The sequence below is a fragment of the Euprymna scolopes genome, chromosome 32 (genome assembly GCF_053919585.1).
Source record: "Euprymna scolopes isolate OS-2025 chromosome 32, ASM5391958v1, whole genome shotgun sequence".
Taxonomy (NCBI): domain Eukaryota; kingdom Metazoa; phylum Mollusca; class Cephalopoda; order Sepiida; family Sepiolidae; genus Euprymna; species Euprymna scolopes.
Window position 1 is genome coordinate 23,610,228 of NC_136513.1, and position 22,442 is coordinate 23,632,669.

The 22,442-nt window shown below is 35.0% G+C and overlaps 1 pseudogene; it reads left to right on the forward strand.

Annotated features, from left to right (window-relative positions):
• Positions 1–10,816: 10,816 nt before the first annotated feature.
• On the forward strand, positions 10,817–10,933 carry LOC145256705 (5S ribosomal RNA; annotated as a pseudogene).
• The last annotated feature ends 11,509 nt before the right edge of the window (positions 10,934–22,442 follow it).

Sequence of the window (22,442 nt, forward strand, 5' to 3'; positions counted from 1 at the left end):
CCGTCTATTGTATCTTAAACTCCATTCTTCCCGTTTCTTCGTCTTCTTTTTTCTCCCTTTTTTTTTCTTCTTCTTCTTCTTCTCCTCTAACTCCTCTCCCTCCTTCCCCTCCCATTCTCCTCTTCCAATTTTCTTCTATCTTTATATCCTTCTCTTCTTCTTTTTTTTTTAAAAAAATTTTTTTTTTACTTTTTTACTCTCCTTCTTTTTCAAGTTCTTTATATCAAGTTTACGGAATTGTTCTTAGTCATCCCAAAATTCTAAGTATTAGGATCACTGGCATGTTCCATATATTTACTAATTCTACTTTCACCCTTTCTAATTTCACCCCGTGAATTGTTGGGACCGTGAATTTATTTATTTTTTTGTTCTGATCGCGTTGTTTTGAGCAAGTGTCAGTACTTATTCCGTTTCTCTTTTCAGGTGTCCTTTGCATAATTATAATCGTGTTCTCTCCAGTACAATTTCCCCATTTTCGAGGTAGTTATTTCTGTTCTCATTTTCCTCTTTTAATTACACGTTTCCCATCCAATCTCATGTCATGTTTCATGTTTGCCGTCTATCTCGCAAAATTATCCCAAAGAAAATCAGTAAACATTTCATTTCGAAGACATTGAGCACTGTTTTGTATTCTGTCATAATTAATATTAATATATATATAAAGAGAGAGAGAGAGAGAGAGAGAGAGAGAGAGAACAATAACAGGTATAAATTCATTGTAAAGCCTGCAGAAGGCAATCAATCGATGTTATTGACATTGTTATATTCTCCAGTTTATTAAACACGAATTCAGTAAAAAAAACAAAAACCCTAGTATAAGTAGATCATTTTGACATCGCAAAAACTACCACGCTAGTAAAGTGTACTCTGGCTATTTTTCTCTGTCAACAAATCGCATTCTTAGATTTTTCCATACTGCCATAATATATATATATATATATATATATATATATATATATATATATATATATATATATATATATATATATATATATATATATATGTTGAGGTACAGAATTTAAATAAAGTTTTAAATATAATGGGCGGAATACTCTCGAGAGCTCTTTCAGCTATCATCTCATCAGGAGAAAATCGATAGCGTAATATAATAATACTATGTCGGAAGTAAAGAGTTCTTATGGGGAACTATTGAATATGCCAAAAATACGTGGACACTAAAATGAAGTTTAATAACGTTAAAAAAAAACGATTAAAATATCGGAACAACGAGGGGGAAGAAAAACAAACAAACAAACAAAAAAAAAAACAGGAGAAAAGATTCAAAGTTCCCCAAAGAGCAAAAATGCGTTAGATGTTTCTTTCTGCCGGCACAAAGAAGGTTTCCGCACCGCAATAGAGACAGACGCCAAAATCTTTAAATGGTTTCTGGAGTCCGGTCTATGTAGCACCTCGAACCATTCTATTTTATATCTGTCGGCACAGTACGGGTTGTCAACCAAATGCTGGCCAATAGCAGAATCCAAGGCTGCAGAACGAAGGAGACTACCAGACTCCATCCTCCCTTGTCTGATCTTCGATGGAACATGCTGGTTTATACGAGTCAAAAGATGTAAAGATGTTCGCCTAGAATTGTTCGAGGTGCTACATAGAGCGGACCCCCAAAACAGTTTAAAGATTTTCGAGCCTGTCTCTTTGTGCCGGCAGAAAGAAACATCTAACGCATTGTTTCTCTTTGGGGAACTTTGAATCTTTTCTCCCTCGTTGTGTAAATATTTTAATCGTTTTTTAAACGTTAATAAACTTTATTTTAGTGCCCCCGTATTTTTGGCACATTCAATAGTTCCCTATCAGAACTCTTTACTTTCGACATATTATTATTATTTTAAGCTATCGTTTTCTCCTGACGAGATGATAGCTGAAAGAGCCCACTATATATATATATATATATATATATATATGAATTATCAAGTTTTAAATATCTACAGGCACAAGTATTTTATCCTTTCGGGAATCATCAGTGAAGGGTGTCACGATTAGAGCCGGTAGGGAGATTCGAACCCGGTCACAAAGTCATCTCTGACTGCATTAGCAAGAAACAATCCCACAGCTAATCTTAACTGCGATATATATATATATATATATATATATATATATATATATATATATATAAAGAGAGAAAATGAAGGTATAAAAAGTATATATATATACATATATATATATGTATATATATATATATATATATATACAGAGAGAGAGAGAGAGAGAGAGGGAGAGAGAGACTTATTAATTTATTTAATAAGGGTATGCATCAATTATGGGTGTTAGAGAAGATGCTACGTAACATAATAGGAATGTGACGTTTAGCAATATTTACATTAGGAGCGAGATAAATTATTGAGATTGTTTGGAGGAAATATATTGATCTCTGTCATAAAGGATGAGTTTAGTTTGTAATATATAATGTATAGCATATACCGTATAATATATATATATATATATATATATATATATATATATATATATAGTGTAAAATTTTGTTGAAAATTCAAAGACTCACGTTTTATTTTTATAACCTTCGTTACTTTCCTGGATTTTTTTACCATTACAGCTGTTTCATTAGTGGGTAGGCAATTTTACGATTTATGTGTCCATACAAATATCCTGTCCCCACCAACTTCTTCAGATGTTTATCCATTACATTTTTACAACAAAAGGTATATTTTTAACATGCTGAACATCGTATTCGGGTAAAAAGATTTCCAAAGCCATGCCCCTCACTTCCTCCATCTTTTGGTGTTATGTGAATATATATATATATATATATATATATATATATATATATATATATATATATATATATATATATAGAGAGAGAGAGAGAGAGAGAGAGAGTTAATAAATGACAAAAGATTATATTCCAAAGTTCAGGGTGTGTACTATCTCATAATTTATTCTTTATTTCAGTTGACATTTACACTTCTTGACAGTATTTTGTTTCGTAGCAAAAAAATCAATCACTTAGCTATTATATCAATCAGTGAATGTATTATGCCCTTAACTAATTAAAAGAAATTGCAACAATCAATCTGTCAAAAGGAAATAAAGTACGTTTTAACACGATTAAAATCTGAAAATTGGAATAGAAGCTGTAAATACCTTATATGTTTCCATTACGCCATTTTGAATTTTAGATTTTGAAATTCAAAATGGCATCATGAAAACATGTACAGCAATACTAACTATAAATGCGTCATAAAATCGTAACTATAGCCGAGCTGCTATATCCTATCGTTCACTATCTTTAAAATGTTTATAGATGTAGAGATTACTATTCCTATTTTTCAGCTCGTGTCACGAGAAGGTTCTAAAGCTAATGAGCAAGAAAAGAGAAAATCGGTTTTTTTTCAGTTGGTGTGTTATTTATTATATGCGGTATAATCACACGGCAATACCGTTAGATCACTGAATTTAAACGATGTTGAACCCGGCTTGTAGAAGATGAGGGGCCATTTGTGAATAACAGTTGCTATATGTGAATGAGAAAAGCAATGCAAGCAACTAGACTGGATCTTTTCATCTAAACACCTACTTAATAACTTAAAACACTGTCAATAAATTCCAGAGTTAGTATGCAGTCTGTTAAGTACGGGACAGATCAGCTTTTGTAATCCTTTGTTGTCTATAGGTATTTTGTCTGTTTAGGAATAAATTAATTCGCTTTGTATCAAGATTACTTTACTCCTCCATTTCTTGAAAGAGGTTACAAGTTTAGAAAGAAAAGTGCTCCAGTTTATCAAAGACATCGACATCGAGTGTGATGGCATAAGTCGAAAACATAAGACTAGCAGATTATGCAAGACTTTTGTACGATGTGATTAAAAAGTCGGAGTAACATGATGATGATTGCAAACGTCTTGTGAGACGAGTGCCACTCCCTCAGACACTTAATGTCCATGAGCCCAGAAACGACTTTTTTTTCTTAGTCCTACTGGTGAATTCACACGCTCACGCAGGCTGAAGACGGTCATTGAGATCAATTATTACATGTTTCCAGCATTTCAAGCCTCCATGCGTCATAACTTTTCCATCGCCACAGGACCATTTTTATAGACAAATGCCTGATGAAATATCTATACACAGGTGATGTTACAGAGTCTTAGCTTTGTACGACAGCTAAGTCTCTCTCTCGGTTCAAAATGTTGAGATCCAGCAACAAGCAAGAGCAAGTTAGCCAGCAACAAGTTAAACTGCAGACCAGCTTAATGCGGGTACTGGTCTCCCGCTTTATGGTTTTTTTAAATCAGAGATTTGCTTCTCCTAGAAAGGTTGCCTTCACCACGGCTTACGGGAGCCCTCTCCACCCCAAAAGAGTAACATACATGCATACATACATACATTTAAACAGACAGGTGAGATTTATATTATAGATAACTGTTTGCCAAATATTTATGAAAAAATTATTTAAGGTGTTATTTACATTTCTTTGAATTTATAAAACACGTATCCAGTTTTAAACAATCTTTTAACCTTACGTAAGATTCGAACTCGGGTATTGGCATTGTAAAAAGCTACTACCTTAGTAACGTGTACTCTGCCTGTTTCCTTTTTTTTTCTCATTCAATTTCATGTTTCTATTTCCGTAAGGACATATAAACTCCTCTAAAACGAAAATTGTCACCAAATAAACCAAAGATAAACAGCTGTTGTGATAAGTCAAAACAATATGTGACAGGTCACCAAAGAAGGCGGAAATACTGAAAATCTGGTAAAAATTTGTCACTCGGACTCCAGAAACCACTATCGGTTATTGTCAGTAACAGATCGCTGGTAATGGCCCACTTCAGAACTCTGAGTAAGAAACTACTACTACTACTACTACTACTACTACTACTACTACTACTAATAATAATAATAATAACTAGCAGAACCCGTGAAAATTCCACTGTTGTTTAAAATTAAAAAAAAACATGAATACAAAATAAAAAAATAAAAAAAAACAAATAACGATGAATTTAAAAACAATTCTTTTTTTTTTGCTAACCTTTTAAAGCTAAGAAGAATTGATTTAACATTGTTTTTCTAGATTTATTCAATGAAATTCAACACACAAAAAATAATTTTTTTTAATATAAATTATAAAGAAACAGATATCAATTCACTTACACATTTTTTTTTAATTTCAAAAAGAAAAAAAAGTACCTTGCAGTCTCCTCTTAACATGACATATTTTTTTTTTTAATTATAAAATAAAACAGCCAATTTGAAACCGAAAACAGACAACCATGTTTTTTTTTTGTTTTGAAAATTTTGGAAAGAACATATGTTTAATGATTTTTAGCTGATAAAGAGCGACTATAAAGAGAGGTAATTCGTTTCTTATTAATTTATGTTTGCGATGGTGATGCTTTTTTTTTGTGATGTCGGAGAAGTAACTTAATATTTAAATAATGCAGAAAAATACATACAAAGGACATCTGGTGGAACAAAGGCATCTGAAAGTACGATAAATTTAAAATAAACTGCTGCCTGTGTATGGTACTTTGTGACAAGAATTGCGCAATCCCCAACCACACCTCTCCTGAATCGACGTTGTTGAATACCAGTGTCAAGTGGAGGTCCAGGACGACTGGAAACAATACCAAGATAAACGGAAAGCACGTACAGCGCCTAGAATTCCCAAACGATCATCCACCTGGTACTAGCCAGGCCTCAACGTTGCTTGACCTCGGTGATCTGATGAGACCCAGTATGTCAACGTGATTACGCCGTACACACACACACACACACACACACACACACACACACACACACACACACACACACACACACACACACACACATAACCCACACATACACGTACGTACAATGATGACACCAGCCTCAGCTGATATCACATATTTCTGTGAAGGGATAAGGAAGCCCGAAAAACGACGAAGGAAAACACTAACCAGACCTCCGCTAGAAGGATGCGTGTAGTACTGGAACCTTCGGGGAGCAATATGCTACCTAAATTTCAGAGACGACCAATCGGTTTGCCAGCGAGAAATCAAGTGTAGACGGATAATGCGATAATGCAAAATAATGACACTCAGATTCCACGGAACGCCAGCGGGTATTGTCAGTAAGCAATTACTTATGATGACGTATATGAGAATCCTTAGTGACATACTACTACTGCTACTACTACTACTACTACTACTACTACTACTAGCAATAATTATGGGAGGGAAAAGAGAGTAATGATATGTATGTGGAGACCCGCTTTCACTCAGTTTCCTTGGACAGCTACCAATCAGTGAAAGCGCTAAGTGATTGGTAATAAAAAAAAATGAAAGAACGCCAAAACAAATGGATGACAACAAAACTGTGTAATTAATTCGAGTCGAACGAAGACTTGTTGAACACATCCGCGTGTGCCCTTCCTTCTCCTCCTCCTCCTCCTCCTACTCCTCCTCTTTGCTTTTTTTTGACAAAAGCTAAAATTCGGTCAAATAACGAAAATAAAAATATCTGACAAGGACAATGAGACAAAACGAAGCAGTAGCAGCGGTGGCGGCGGCGGCGGCATTTCTAGATAGAGAAAAGAACGCTCAAACGAGTGATGCCGTTTTGATTGGCTCCTATTTATTTACCTCCTCCCTCTCCACGTTGGTGCTTAATGTAAGGAGGGATCTAGCTCCTCAAAAAGGGGCATTTTGTGTTGGGGGAAAAAAATCAAACTTGTCATGTCATGTTATGCCAGGCTCGAACACTTTCTGGATTATTACACCGTTAATAGCATTGAGAAAGGCATAAATGCAAAAGATCAAGCTAATTTGCATAATCTTTTAACCATTCATTTTCATTAATTCACTATTAGTGCTTTCGGTTTTCTGATAGGACTAGCCTGGGTGCCCGGCGGTACCCAGGTGTTTGAAGGTGTGTTGAGCAAAAAAAAAAAAAAAAAAAGTGGTAGTAGGCAGACAGACTCGAACCCGTGAATGTGGAGACAGATGTTTAAAAAAATGGTAATAGCGTGGAGAGGGACGCAAAACAACAGTAGGCAGCCAAGATGAAGATAGGTGCTAAAAAAAGTGGTAGTAGGCAGGCAGCCTCGAACCCATACCGCAAAGGCAGAAAAGAAAATGAAAGAAAATCTGACGTCTTAGCCGATGTCTCCATGACACGACCGGAAGTCAAAAACATCGAAATTAACCGAACCAATTCAATGGCGACAACAAAAAAATCGACCTCTTCTTGTATAAAACGTCCGAGTTTAGTGTGAAGGAATTTATGTTTTTGGGCCAATTTTTCGATATTTGTCCTCCGAGATGTCAAGCTTCAAAATGATACAGATCTTATCAGGATCCGTCGCCTCTATTAAAAAGTTTTTGCGAGACATACAAACATACATACATACATATATTTGAACAGACAGGTGAGATTTATATTATAGAAGATGATCATTCTTATTTAACTATTTATGTAGTTATATTTATGCATATATTCTACATGATTTATATTTGTGCAAAATTTGCGTAAAAAAGTTATAGTAAACACAAACCTTTTTCTGTATATATTTATATATGTGAATATATTGTTTAAATATTGTTTACCTGTTCAAACTCCTCTGTCAGTTTTTGGTCTACAGATAGGAAACAATATATAGGGTATTCGAACTCATGCGAAACTTTATATTTGGGTATTAGCCGGGGAAATCGGCGCGAAAGTGTGAAAATTAAAGAAATGAAAATTGTCTGGTGAAGGTCGAACGATGGCATTAAGAATATGCATGCATAACGTAATAGTTTTTGGTTCATATTTTAATTTTTCGCTTTGTAGCAAACATATTTTCACAGCTCAGGCATTAACGTCAAAGGAAAACGTAAATCGTAAGCTAAATGTTTTGGTTTCAATTCTCGTTGGTGGCGCACAAGCCATTTTTTAAAACGTTTTAAATCATTACTATACAAGCATATTTTACAACCGGGCAATGCCAGGCTACCTGCTAGTGTATATATATATATATATATATATATATATATATATATATATATAGATAGATAGAGAGAGAGAGAGAGAGAGAGAGAGAGAGAGAGAGAGAGAGAGAGAGATGGCTTAATTTTTACTGGGAGATTCTAAAAGATTACCCAAGAATATCAGGATGATTCCCAATAATTCCGGTTTTGAAAATTCTGAATGATTCTAGAAAATTCCCAATTCTAGAATATTCCGAAGATTTGAAAGATTCTAAATGATTTCCAAAGATTCTAACAGTTGTAAAAAGATAATACAAAAAGTGTGTTAAACATATTATCATTTTTAGAAGAACGTCAAAATATTTAGATGTAGTAAACGACTAAACACCAGAAAAAGAAATGCAATTTATCTTCGACACGTTTCCGAAAATTGTCGAGTGAAGGGATGAGAAAATTCCCTGTAGACTCTGCAACAGTTGGGCAGATTCCTTTTTTGAAATTTCACACAAATGTACTTTATGTATCTGGCAGTGTGGTTAGATGAGTATTCTAACGGAATGTCTTCGACAACGACTGATAAGCAATAATTGAAAAGATCTAATGAAAGAAGTAACAGACGATTTTTATCAAAGTTAACGCCTTATACAGCCTAACATCACAAGTACATCTAGGAATTTTTATTATCACACAAACAGAAGGGCCTGGCATTGACAGCAAGTTATTTTATATGGCAGAGGCGCGTTCGAAATGAATGTTTCTATTTAAAACACAATTCAAACATAATACTTGACTTTTTCATCTTAAACTTTAATTCAAGTCACAATCACCGCACAAGCAGAACGAACAAACATATAAAAACAACAGTAAATTATTTGATATGACAGTGGTGTGTTGGAAATGAATGTATCTGTTTAGAGTACAACTGCAGCATGACACTTAACTTTTGCATTTTAATATTTTATGAAAACCGTTAAACATAAAATAATTTTATAAAATCAACAGTATGTTCTATACAGTGCAATGTAGACTACAGTATATTGTGAACTAAGCCACAGTGGGGCGGCATGTGCGCAGGTAATCAATCGATTTGATTGAAAAATGGGCGATTTCATTGATTGGATGACTACAAATATGGGAGCCTGAAACATTTGTTAATCATCATTCAATCCCGGGCAACGTCGTATCTCCCTGCTAAACCCTAATGAGACAATGTTTTTTTTTTTTTACCTTCGTAATGATGTACTCTTTGGAATGGTTTATTTATGGATGCTCTACTTTATAAAAGATACCAAAAGATTCCTTAGTGATTTCTAAAGATTCCAGGCAAAATCACACGAGATTCCAATAATTATTCCCCGGACAAGTTTCTCAATAAGAATTTCAGATTTAGAAAAATATAAGGTTCTACTACAACTGCGAATCCGACTCAAAGATATCCGACTGCGACTAATTATCTTAATGCCTTTTTTTTTTAATATTCTGTCTGTTGGTTTCTTAGAGGTTCGAAAATTCAACTCCGACTCTTTCCCAAATCTTCGACTCTGCAATCCTGTTAGCTGCTCTCTTTTTTTTATTTTTAAATATTTTTCCGATAAAATTTCACGTTCGAGACTTGGATTACGTTACAACCGTAACGAGAAGTCACGCGTGGCGGAAGAATGAAAAAATAAATGTCGTTGTTGAAACAAAATAAGAAAGAGTCGAGTTATTACTTGTCCTATGTTCTTTTGCGACGTACTCTGCTACAACGTGTCGGGTCTACATGTGTAAACGTGTGTACTACGTTATAATTTTTCCAATATTTCGAATTCATGTTGATTCTTTGAAGATTTTTTTTTTTTTTACACAGTGATCACCACTTATCAAGGCCCGGAAACCACTCAGGGATAAGGGTTATTGCAAGTACATTACGTTAGTGTGGAGATTTGATGAAGTGTTTACTTAAGGGGGCGGTTTATTAGGAAATGTTAACATTGGACTTGAAGACATCCAGGTGAGAAGCAAGCAGACGGAACAGAGTTCCACAGGCGTGCAGTTCTAAGAAAGAAGCTTTGTTCATGGAATCCGCGTTTTGATTTAGGCACAGATATAGAGTGGGGGAAATTTTTCACAGTGGATTCAGCTAGACGGGTGTTTTTCGTGAAAGATTGGCGAGGGGGGGGGACCAGAGATTGGAGTTCAGACGAACACCTGCCATGGAAATAACGATAAAACAAGGATAGGCTCGCAACGTCTCTTCTGTGGGAGAGAGGTTGCAGGGTAGAGAAAAGGGCATCCCCCACCAAGCCACGAAGTCTATTTTGTACTCTGTCAAGGCAGGATAGGCTTTTTTAGCAGCTCCTGCCCAGATATGGCAACAGTATTCCATCCTTAAAAGCATCCAACTCCTAGGATGGTTACGAGTTTGTCTCAGATTGTGGTAACCAAGACTTGAGAGCCGCCCGCAGGCAGAGTTTCAAAACGTCGCATAAGAGCGTTTAACATCTGTGAATTCTATCTTCCCTCCACCATCGAACAATATTCGACAATATCCGGATTTCATCTGTTCAAACACACGTACACAGTTGCAGTTGCAGTGGTTTATCGATCGATCAGCTGATTGATGGATTCGATTCTTTCGATACACGGGCTTTCTTGAGCGTCCCATTTCTAGCTTGAATCGACTACACACGTAACCCTACCCCACCCTTGCTTTTTTAAAATTTTTACTTCTATTCATATATCTGTCTGAATAATAATATACGGCATAACCATGTTAATACATCTGTTCTTGCTATATCATCGGAGTTAAGCAAAGCTGAGCCAAGTCAGTACCAGATGGGTGACCATTTGGGAATATCAGGCTCTACATGTATAATATTCCTTCTGTATAATATAGAGAGAAGTATATATTATGTATATACGGCATAATCGCGTTGGCACACCGGTTCTCGTTAAATCACCGAAGTTAAGCAACGTTGAGCCTGGTTAGTAGTAGATGGGTGACCATTTGGGAATTCTAGGCGCTGTATGTGCTCTCCGCTTATCTCAGTATTTGTTTCCAGTCGTACTGTACTTTGCCACTGGTATTTAACAATATCGTCTCAGGAGAGATGTGGTTAGAGACTGCGCACCTCCTGCCACAAAAGTTTCATGCGCAAGCAACCCTTCGTGGGTATCCATTGTCTGTCTAAGACTGAAGGAGCCTGCCTTTTTTTATATATTATATACGTGTGTCTAAACTCGTGCATCGTCTAGTGCTATAAAATGTTCTGCTAATGAATGTGTGTGCATTTGTATATACGAGTCGCTGTCATCTATATGCCGTGTGCATATACATGTGTTCGTATAATTTAGTTTTTCTATTGTTCGTTGAATTGATGCGTGTATAACACATGGCAACGGATACAGTTTAACACCGGACATGTAACATTCACAACAGAAATCGACAAATAACAGTTCTCTTTCTCTGGGGTTGTAGCAAACGGACAATCGGAGAAACACGCATAGTCTGTCTTTGATCTTAAAAAAAATTGCAAATAAGATTAATCCCAATGAATCAACAAATCTCGTGTTGTCTTTTCAGCAACTTTATCTACCGATGTTTCCCCATTGGAAAGCTACCGCTCGTCTTAGACTAACACATTCTGATCCCTTTTACTGAGAGCTATCATCGTTTGTGGACCGTCTCTCACTCTCTCTCTCCTCTCTCTCTCTCTCTCTCTCGACTCCGACTGTGTCTGCCCTCTCTCACTTCCGATTCTTTTAACTAACGTCTGTGTATATATTAAAAACTATTTCTTTCTAATTACGCCATTTGCATGTCTATGAAGAATCTTAGCCGATATCTGTATCACGTATCTAGATATTATTATTGTTATTATTATTATTATTATTGTTATTATTATTATTATTATTGGCCTACAAGGAGCTTTCACACAGGTCATAAAGGATCTCTCCTTTAAAACATGCTGTGGTGTTCTCTGGAAGTTGAGTGACAACAAGTCTTCCCAGTGTTCTTGTGCTCTTCATCTCTTCTGATAACATTTGCAAATGAATTTGCGTTGTCGCAACATCCGCCCACCATCGATCTCTCGTTAACACTGGTCATTGGTCCCCTCTGGAATTTGAGTGGCAATAAGCCTCCCCACGGTCCCAGTTCTCTTCGCACTTGTCTAGCAGAGGTCTGGTTGATGTTCTCTCCTTGGTTTATTATTATTATTATTATTATTATTATTATTATTATTATTATTATTATTATTATTATTATTAACACACATTCATTTTTTTAAACATATTTGTTTTTTATTTATCTAAAATTCCTTATTGTTATTGTTTATAGAATCAAGTTAAGTTAAATTCCTAAAACGTCATTTAACCATATTGTCCTTGAATTGCATTTTTCTCTTTAAAACATATCTACACGATAATAATAATAATAATAATAATAATAATAATAATAATAATAATAATAATAATCTTACTCAGATAAATGGCAATCGTTTTTTTATCAATTTTTTCAACTCTAAACAAGATATATTGCCACTAAAGTTATTTGATGCGTAGCATAGATGTCGACAAACGTCGTTCTCCATTACGTCGAGACAAGCGTCTCATTCTAACATAGGCAATATATGTGGGAGGGCGTCAACACTTACCTGCAATGATTGCAAAAATCTAACGGAATTGTCTCCCGTAGCCGGAGTGCTACTGGAAACCTTTTGTAGATTTGATATTCCCTAGACACTTCTTCCTTTGGATGAAGCCGGTTCAACCCGCCTGATAAATACTGCTGGATAATGGATCGGTTTGGGTATCTGTGTAATAGTCCTTTGATCTATCAAGTCAATGCAACAATTTGCAGAAGGGACATTTCAAACCGTTGTTATTTATTTTCTGCATGTAATTACTTCAATATAACACCATGATTAATATATAACTTTTTTCTTTCACATTATTAAAGCATCATTTATATTTTTCTGTAATATTCTCACCCATATTGACCCCAAAATGACTATCTTTACTTAACAGAACTGATAATGATCATACTCAGGCTCCACTACTGACTAAAGTTATCCCAGGAGAATTTGGTTCGGAAATCTGCCCCATCCTGCATATTCGCTTGGTCTAGCTCCCTCGGACCACTAATTTCTTTTTTTTTTTTTTTTGAGGATTACAAAACCATTCAGAGTTTGAAAATGAGTTAGATTCTATAAACTCGTTGACGGATGCAATCAAGTTATAGAGAGCAAATGTTATTGCTATTGATGAAGATTTTCGAACACAGTTTTACATTTTCAAGATTAAATTTTAAAAACAAAAACTTTTGCACCGACCTAATGTCTATCTATCTATCTATCTATCTATCTATCTATCTATCTATCTATCTATCTATCTCCCGTTCTCTCTTTCTCTCTCCCCTTTATTTATTTCTCTCCCTCTCTCTCTCTCTCTCTGTCTATATATATATATATATATATATATATATATATATATATACACGCACATCTATTTATTGATAGTTATCTATCTATCTATCTATCTATCTATCTATCTATCTATCTATCTATCTATCTATCTATCTATCTCTTAAGCCGAAATTATATTATTATCAGAAAGATAGCGAGACCGTGAGAAAGTTAGATCGATCAGAAATGCTGATTAATCATATTTTGTCAGTCCATAACATTTTCTTGGCCTTCGGGTCAAGATCAAAGTGTAGTATCTGTTCCGGCAGATGCTGCAAGCTATGACTAGCTATGACTAGCAAAGACCAGATGTGGGGGCAACCCCACATGCCTGACCATTAACCAGCTCCCATTTCCCACCTCTCGGGAGCTGGTCCCCTTTTTCCCTTCCCCCTCCCTTCACTCCTCACATTAAAAATCGGCCTTGTGCCTAATTTGCTCGGTGGGGGAGCAAATAAATACCATCTGTTCTTCAGATGCTGCACTTAAGATAATTTGTACCAGTCAATGGAGGGGAAACCCTCTATACTGGGACAATTATTATTTTTGGTAACCAGAGTGACCCCTTTTTGCCTACTTTTAGGGGAGCTTGTTTTTACCTCACATTAAAAACGGCCTTGTGCCTAATTTGCTCAGTGGGGGAGCAAATAAATACCATCTGTTCTTCAGATGCTGCACTTCAATTTCTTGTTCTCTATCAGTGGAGGAGAAATCCTTCACGACTGAGACAATTTTTATTTTTTTTCCTTTTCTCCACATTAAAAAACGACCCTGGTGTCTAACTCTGTCCCGTGGGGAGCCATTGTAAATAGGAACATTTTAAACATCCACATCTACGTACTCTTAAAAGAATTTTTCTGTTTTCTATGACACCCTCTCTTTGAGCCAAGTGACATCATTCCTGTCGACTATCAATTTTACACTTGAACCCGACTATATTCAACGGTTTTATATACTGTTCGATTTACTTGGCCAATAGTTAATACATTTAACATAGGTACAATGGCCCAATTGGATCTAATTAAGCGATCCAGGAATTTTTGCCCTCGGTTGAATTATCATTTAATGCATACTTACGTATCTACACACACAAGCACACACACATACACACAAGCACATGTACACGCACAAGCACACACACAAGCACATGCACACACACACACACACACACACACACACACACACACGTACACACACGTACATTACATTAAATAAAATCCACGTTTTTTGCCTATTAATTCTATCTTTTATCCTTTCCAATTTCCGAATAACTCGAATATGGCGATTAGATCAGCCAGTTCCTGCCAGAAGTGAAAACCATTATTCGGAAGTTGGAAAAGATCAGAAATAGAATCATATCGACACAGACAGACATACAGCCTTTTATATATTAGATGTTAGAGAAAATCAGAAAAATTACATAGGTACCTTCTGTTTCAAATCTAAAAAAAAATCTGGTATTTTATATATGATACTGATCAATCTCCGTTCATATCTGTCTTTGCACAAATTACGCCATTTTCGGGGAGACCGATATAATAAGGTTGAAGAGAGTTCGACATAGGCAACCAGATATTGGCCCCCTTTGTTTGGAGTTGCAACCGGTGGTATCGATGCTGTTCTGATATTCCGCGAAACAAACACATGTGTAAGTGTGTATGTATATAAAGTATGCACGTATTTATCTCTAAAAGCTTGCTTATCTATCTATCTATCTATTTGTCTGTCCGTCTTTCTATCTATATATCTATCAATCTATCTATCTATTTGTCTGTCCGTCTATCTATCTATCTATCTATCTATCTATCTATCTATCTATCTATTTGTCTGTCCGTCTATCTATCTATCTATCTATCTATCTATTTGTCTGTCCGTCTATCTATCTATCTGCCCGTCTATCTATCTATGTATCTACTTTCTAGCTATCTATGTATCTATCTGTCTATCTATCTATCTATCTATCTGTCTATCTATCTATCTATCTATCTATCTATCTATGTCTGTCTATTTATTTATCTATCTATCTATCTGTCTATCTATCTATCTATCTATCTATCTGTCTGTCTGTCTGTCTGTCTGTCTATCTATCTATCTATCTATCTATCTACCTATCTATCTATCTATCTATCTATCTATCTATCTATATGTCTGTCTACCTCTCTATCTATCTATCTATCTATCTATCTATCTGTCTGTCTGTCTATACATCTATCTATCTGTCTATCTATCTATCTAGCAATCTATCTATCTATCTATCTGTCTGTCTGTCTAACTATCTGTCTGTCTACCTCTCTATCTATCTATCTATCTATCTATCTATCTATCTATCTATCTATCTATCTATCTATCTATCTATCTATCTATCTATGTCGCGATGTGTAAGGGGCATCGAAAGCGTGTGTGAATGATCGATGAGACCTGATAAAAACAAAGCACTGAATTCGTTTGCATTTGGCGTTACTGCTCGCGCTGCTGGCATGCTGCTGACGAGCCTGTGTACTCCATAAATAGGTGGATGGGTCGGTCTGCAGGTAAGTATGTGAGTAAAGCAGGTGGGGGCAGGGCGAGAACAAAAGAAAACGAGAGAGGGAGAAAAAGAGAGAACGAGAGAGAGAGAAGGAGAGAGAGAGAGAGAGAGAGAGAGAGAGAGAGAGGGTGGGACGTGAAAAGAGAAAAACAGAGAGAAAAGGGAAGTTGAAATGGTTAGGGACGGTATAGAATTATACCTGAACAAACAAGGTGGGTGCTGGTGGTTGTTGGGAGGTGAATCGGATGTAGCCTTATATCATGGCGCAAGGGAGGCTGCAAGGCGGATTGCTTGCCGCGTTACTCGGAATATAAGTAAAGAAGAAAGAGAGATTCGCGATAGAAGAGATGGATAATTGTGCCAGCAGTTCGGCGTTGTATGCGAATAAAGATTGTGGCGACAGAAAGATATGCTGAAATAAATGCGAACACACACACACACACACACACACACACACACACACACACACACACACACACACACACACACAAACACACACACACACACACAAACACACACACACACGCATACACACACATACACACACATGCACACACATACACACACATGCACACACACGCGCACACACATACACACACATACACACATACACACACATACACACACATACACACATACACACACATACACACATGCACACACATACACACATACACACACATACACACACGCGTACACGCATACACACATACACACACATACACACACACACACACACGCACACACATACACACACACATTGTTTGACAATGAAAAATGAATTAGAATACCCAGTTAAATGGGGATCAGAAACTCCCAAACAGTCTCTGTCTGCTCGTTATATTTCGATAACATCCCCGCTCTCTATCTCTCAAGATATATATACTAAAAGGGCGCTCGGCATTGCCCAGTCGTAAAATACACTTAAATACGATATTTTGATTAATGCAGATTTCGTATTTATATTATATTATGTTGGACCTAATCTATAGTAATGATTTGAAAAGTTAATAACAAAAATAACTCTTGCGCCACCACCGAAAATCGAAACTTAACCATTTAGCTTACAAATTATTTTTTTTTACCCCTGCCGTTAATGACTGAGCTGTTAAGATATGTTTATTGCAATGGTAGAAAAAATTAAAACATGAACCAATAGCTACTACGTTATGCATGCATATTCGTAATGGCGGCGTTCGCCCTGCACCTGACAAATTTCATTTTTTTAATTTTCACACTTTGGTTACGATTTTCCCGGGCTAAAACCCAAATATAAAGTTTCGCATGGGCTCAAATACCTTATATATTAAGTTCCATGTCTGCAGACTAAAAACTCTTCGAGGAGTTAGGTAGGCAAAATTTTTAAAACTAATACATACAAAAGGTCCGTTACTTTACTCTTCCATTTATTTCTATATATAGTACGATTCTTGCAAAATATACAATTAAGAGGTCAATTCATTTGCATATTACATTAAGAAAAATTGATTTTACTAAATAGCAATATGTTAGTTAATGTTTTTAGCGAGAGAATTGTTTTAAGTGTTCTATTTAAAATTGAGATTTAATAAAGTTTAAAAAACAATTATATTGATAATATATTTAATTTAATTTATTTGAAATTATTATTTCCGACATCGACTTTAAAAAAAAACAAACTGGTCTAGTGTTATTTCCCCTGGAACCATCGACGCATAAAAAGGTTACTTTTAAACGAAAAAAAAAATAATTTGGTAATCTCAATAAGTTACTAGTGTGAAAAAATAATTCCGTGTAGACAGAAAAGGTTTGTCGTTTTTTAAAGATTCAAATAAGAAAAAACAAAGCACGAATAAACTGAAAAGATTATATATATAAAGCTGAATGTGTGTGTGTGTGTGTGTGTGCGCACGCGCGTGTGTGGTCACGAATAGGCTCCTATATGGTTGACTATTTTAAAAAACTGATTACATATAATGATAGAAGATATATCGAGACACGGGAATGGGTATGCTTGATCTGCCAGAACAGTGGTTCATATTTTGTTTTAATTTTGATACCCCCAAATTCAACCTAAATTTACAACCCTTCCTTTTCATAAGCTATCATACTTTCATAAATCAGAGTCTATTTTCTGTAGGCTATTTTTGAACCCAGTCAACGACGGGTACTTTTGCTAGTATATAAAGCTGAATGTCTGTGTGTGTGTGTGTGTGTGGTTATGAAAAGGAAGGGTTGTAAAGAGATAGCTTCGAATTTGGGGGTATCAAAACCAAAGCAAAATATGATGAAAGTAAAAATAAAATAGATACACCCCATAATTTATTATACCATACCTGTTCAGACTGAAACACTTATCACAATATTATGTGTATCTATATTAAAAAAAACCTTGTTAAACTTTGTGATATATTTCCATTCTATGGAGATCAGGCGCGAACGAGCACCCAATAATTTTATTATACCATATTTCTTACAACTGAGACATAATTATCAAAGTATACTTACGCAGATAGATATGAAAGGTCTTTATTAAAGTTTGTGCCTATTTCCATTCTATGGAGGCCAGGCGCGAACGCAGACCCCACTATTTTAATATACCATCCCTATTTAAGTCAGAACATACTTATCAAAGTATTATTATGTACATCTATATCAAAAACACTTGTAAACGTTTTCTTTTAATTTTTTATTTTCATACTTCGTGGGCCAGGCGCGTACGCAGACCCCACAATTTTAATGAATCATCATTATGCCAGATCAGACATACCCATTCCTGTGTCTCGATACATGTTCTATCATTATATGTAATCAGTTTTCTATAATAGTCAACCATATAGGAGCCTATTCGTGACCAACCACACACACAGATGTTCAGCTTTATATTATATATATATATATATATATATATATATATATATATATAATGTTTAAACCTTATATATATAATGTTTATATTATATATATAATGTTATATATATATATATATATATATATATATATATATATATATATATATATAGTAGGTTATAAAAGTATGTATGGCAGTTAAACTACACAGAATATTGCGCGTTTCATCCATGCAGGAATTCATCAGGCTTATGCGAAGAGTTGCGTTTACTCCTGCGTTTTTATATATGCACATGAGGTTTTAGTTGGCCAATCAGCTTCCTAGTTTCCCCTGCGCCCCTCCTAATCAACCAATGGGCAGGCACTTACAGGACAAAGCCCCAGTTTACCTTAGGTTAAACCCTTTCTTTGTGTATGCTTTTTTAGCGGAAAGCATAGATATCTAGTGATCTGACCTATTTTAAACCTAGGTGTAGTTAAATGTAATTTTTTTTAAACGCGAGAAAGCCACAACTCTCTGCATAAGTCTGACGAATCCTAGCGTGGATGAAACGCGGAATATTCTGTGTAGCTTATTCGCCATATATATTTTTATAACTTACTACTTAGTTCTTACTATGCATTGTTCACTGTTTAATTAAATACTTTAAATTTCTGAATAAAATTATGCTTTCGTATATTAATTTATGTAATTAAATTAAGTAGTCATATATATATATATATATATATATATATATATATATATATATATATATATATATATATATAATGTTTAAACCTTGTAATTCCACATCATCAAGTAAGCACTCGCCAAATAGCGAAGTGCCGGCCGACTGCCTTCTTCGAGTTCCGATCAGTGCTTGAAGTAGTTTGTAGTCTAGTCACACTGATGAGTTCTAATACAGCAAAGCAGTCTTTCTGTGGATGACTATATATATATATATATATATATATATATATATATATATATAGAGAGAGAGAGAGAGAGAGAGAGGGTGGGAAATCAGAGATAGTGTGGGAGATAATCTCAGAGACAAAAAAGAGGTGAAAAGAATGAAACATACAGACAGACAAATACTAACATAGATTTGAATCAATCGAAAATATCGATTGACAAGTGTATTAGTGATCAGCGGGCAATGTAATGGGCGATGCATATTGCATATATATATATATATATATATATATATATATATATATATATATATATATATATGTGTGTGTGTGTGTGTGTGTGTGTGTGTATTTATATACATCTATATACATACACACACACATATATATATACATATCGATCTATTGATCGGTAGGATGAATAGATCCAACCTATAAATTGTTATCGATGATCTGACATTCACTGAATGAGAGACGAGACTGTAAAAGCTATCGTAAAACAGAACGAAAAATCCACATGTTTTTTTATTCTATTGCACACAATCAAAACCCTACCTAGATTTCCGTACTACGTGCATATACTTAAAACACGTACGAGGCACGGAAGACATAATGGCTATGCACATCTCCAAACACAATGCGCTAATCGGTAGAATTTGGGGAAAGTGGGAGGGAAGGGGGCAAAGAGGAAGGGAAGTTAGACAAACCTTAACGCACAAGTTGGTTGAGCTGAACAGACTCTATCAAAGTGTAGTATCTGTTTTTATATTTCACTTCACCGTTATCTTTACCATTCGTGTCTCCTCATTCACTTTCGGTTCCTGCCTTCTTTTTTAACTGTTTTTTTTTTACACTATCTTTGTTTATGAAATTGTAAATTAATAACTAAAGTAACAAACAAATTCACACCTCCCCAGATTAAGAATGCTATTTCCAAATAATAGCGCTATTATTAAGTAAACCCAGTCTTAAAATAGGGAGGGCAATCGGAACTGAAGTTGAGACACGAATCTTAATGGTAACCCAATTCAACTATTCTGTCCTTGTTCAGTGGACAAAAACTCCTTCAAGATCGAAGAGATTTTAATTTTTGTTTCGATCTTTGCTAAGCTAAATATTTAGGCAACAGAAAAAAAACGACCTTCTCTTACCCTATTTAGAATTACTGTAATTAATTTACATAATAATTTTTATTTACATACATAGACATGATAATACTGAATCAGTATTATCTGTGCCTTGTTTTCAGTCGTCCTTCATTTCGCCTTGCCACTGGACTCAAACAGTGCCGATTAAGGAGCGATGTGTTGGTATTGCGCAAGCCTTGCCTCACAATTACACGTGCAGCTGCTCCTACAGGGAGTATCCTTTGTCTTTCGAGACTAAACGGAGGCATCAATTGTATTTGACAAGTAATTGTCAATCCCTTGATCATAATAAGAAAGTAGAATCCCTAGGTTTGCAGCGATTGAGTGCTGATTGAGAGCACAATAGTATTAGCTCATAAAAAGACATCTACAACATCTGGCCCGGGTTAAGGAATTAATGGTTATATATATATATATATATATATATATATATATATATATATATATATATATATATATATATATATATACACATATGAATTAATTAGCCACAGACATGCGTTTTACGGCTGACTCTCATCGGCGTGGCTGAACCTAACGAAAATCGGATCCAGGACCCCAGAGTTAGAAGCCAGAAGCTTTAACATTCAGCTAATGCCGGAATGTACTGGCATACCATTTATTTGGTTCTTTTCGTTTGCGATACTTTTTGAAAGAATTTAACTATATCTGAAATGTATTTCTGTATAAATAATATCTTTCTCTATATGTAAAAAATCAATACAAAAATATATAAATTTGTATATCTTTTTTTAATTTATTTCCTATGTGTTGACGTGAAGGAATACAAAAAGTCTTTCGAAAAAAAAAAAAACCCCAAAAAACGAAACTGCTTCTTTGAAAAACACATATTTTCGACCGGTCTTCTTCAGCGTAAATGTATATATGTTCCACCTCTAATATATATATATATATATATATATATATATATATACATATATATATATATGTGTGTGTGTGTGTGTGTGTGTATGTATATATTCATATGTGTGTGTCTGTGTTTGCTTGTATGTGTGAGTGTGAGTGTTGGGACGATTTATCGGAAGTTGAATCGGCAATCGAAAAAAGCGGAACTTTTAGGAGTATCGGAATTTGTATGGTACCAAAAAAAAGTTTAGTCAATCTTCCGATGCCAAATTCGATTTTTTAAATTGGTTTAATTTTTTTCTTTTGTTCTAAAACAGAATTGTCTAATGGCTGGTACTATTATGAAATGATAAATATTTATTCATTTTAAACTAACAATGAAACAAAGATCTATAGAGCACCACACAAGGCGTTTTACGTTGGAGAAAATATATGCATACAGGTATATATATATATATATATATATATATATATATATATATATATATATATATATATTTCCGGTCAGAGTAATACGAGCTTTCACGGTCTGATTTTCTTCTGCTTAGCCTGATCTTAGTTTCTTTAAAATTTAATCTGTTTCTAATTAAGCCGATGATGAAGGATTACACACAGTTTTTCTCTTCTTTTTATTGCTCAATCCCATTTGACTGGAGATCAACTACTCTTTGGGCTACTGTACTGTCCGGAAAAAAAAGCAATTTTCATGATTTAAGCTGTTTTTAAAACTTTCTAATCGGATTATATGCATCGTCACGCTGGACTTAATTTGGAACTCCATTCTCTCTAAAGAACTATTTTCGTATTTCGA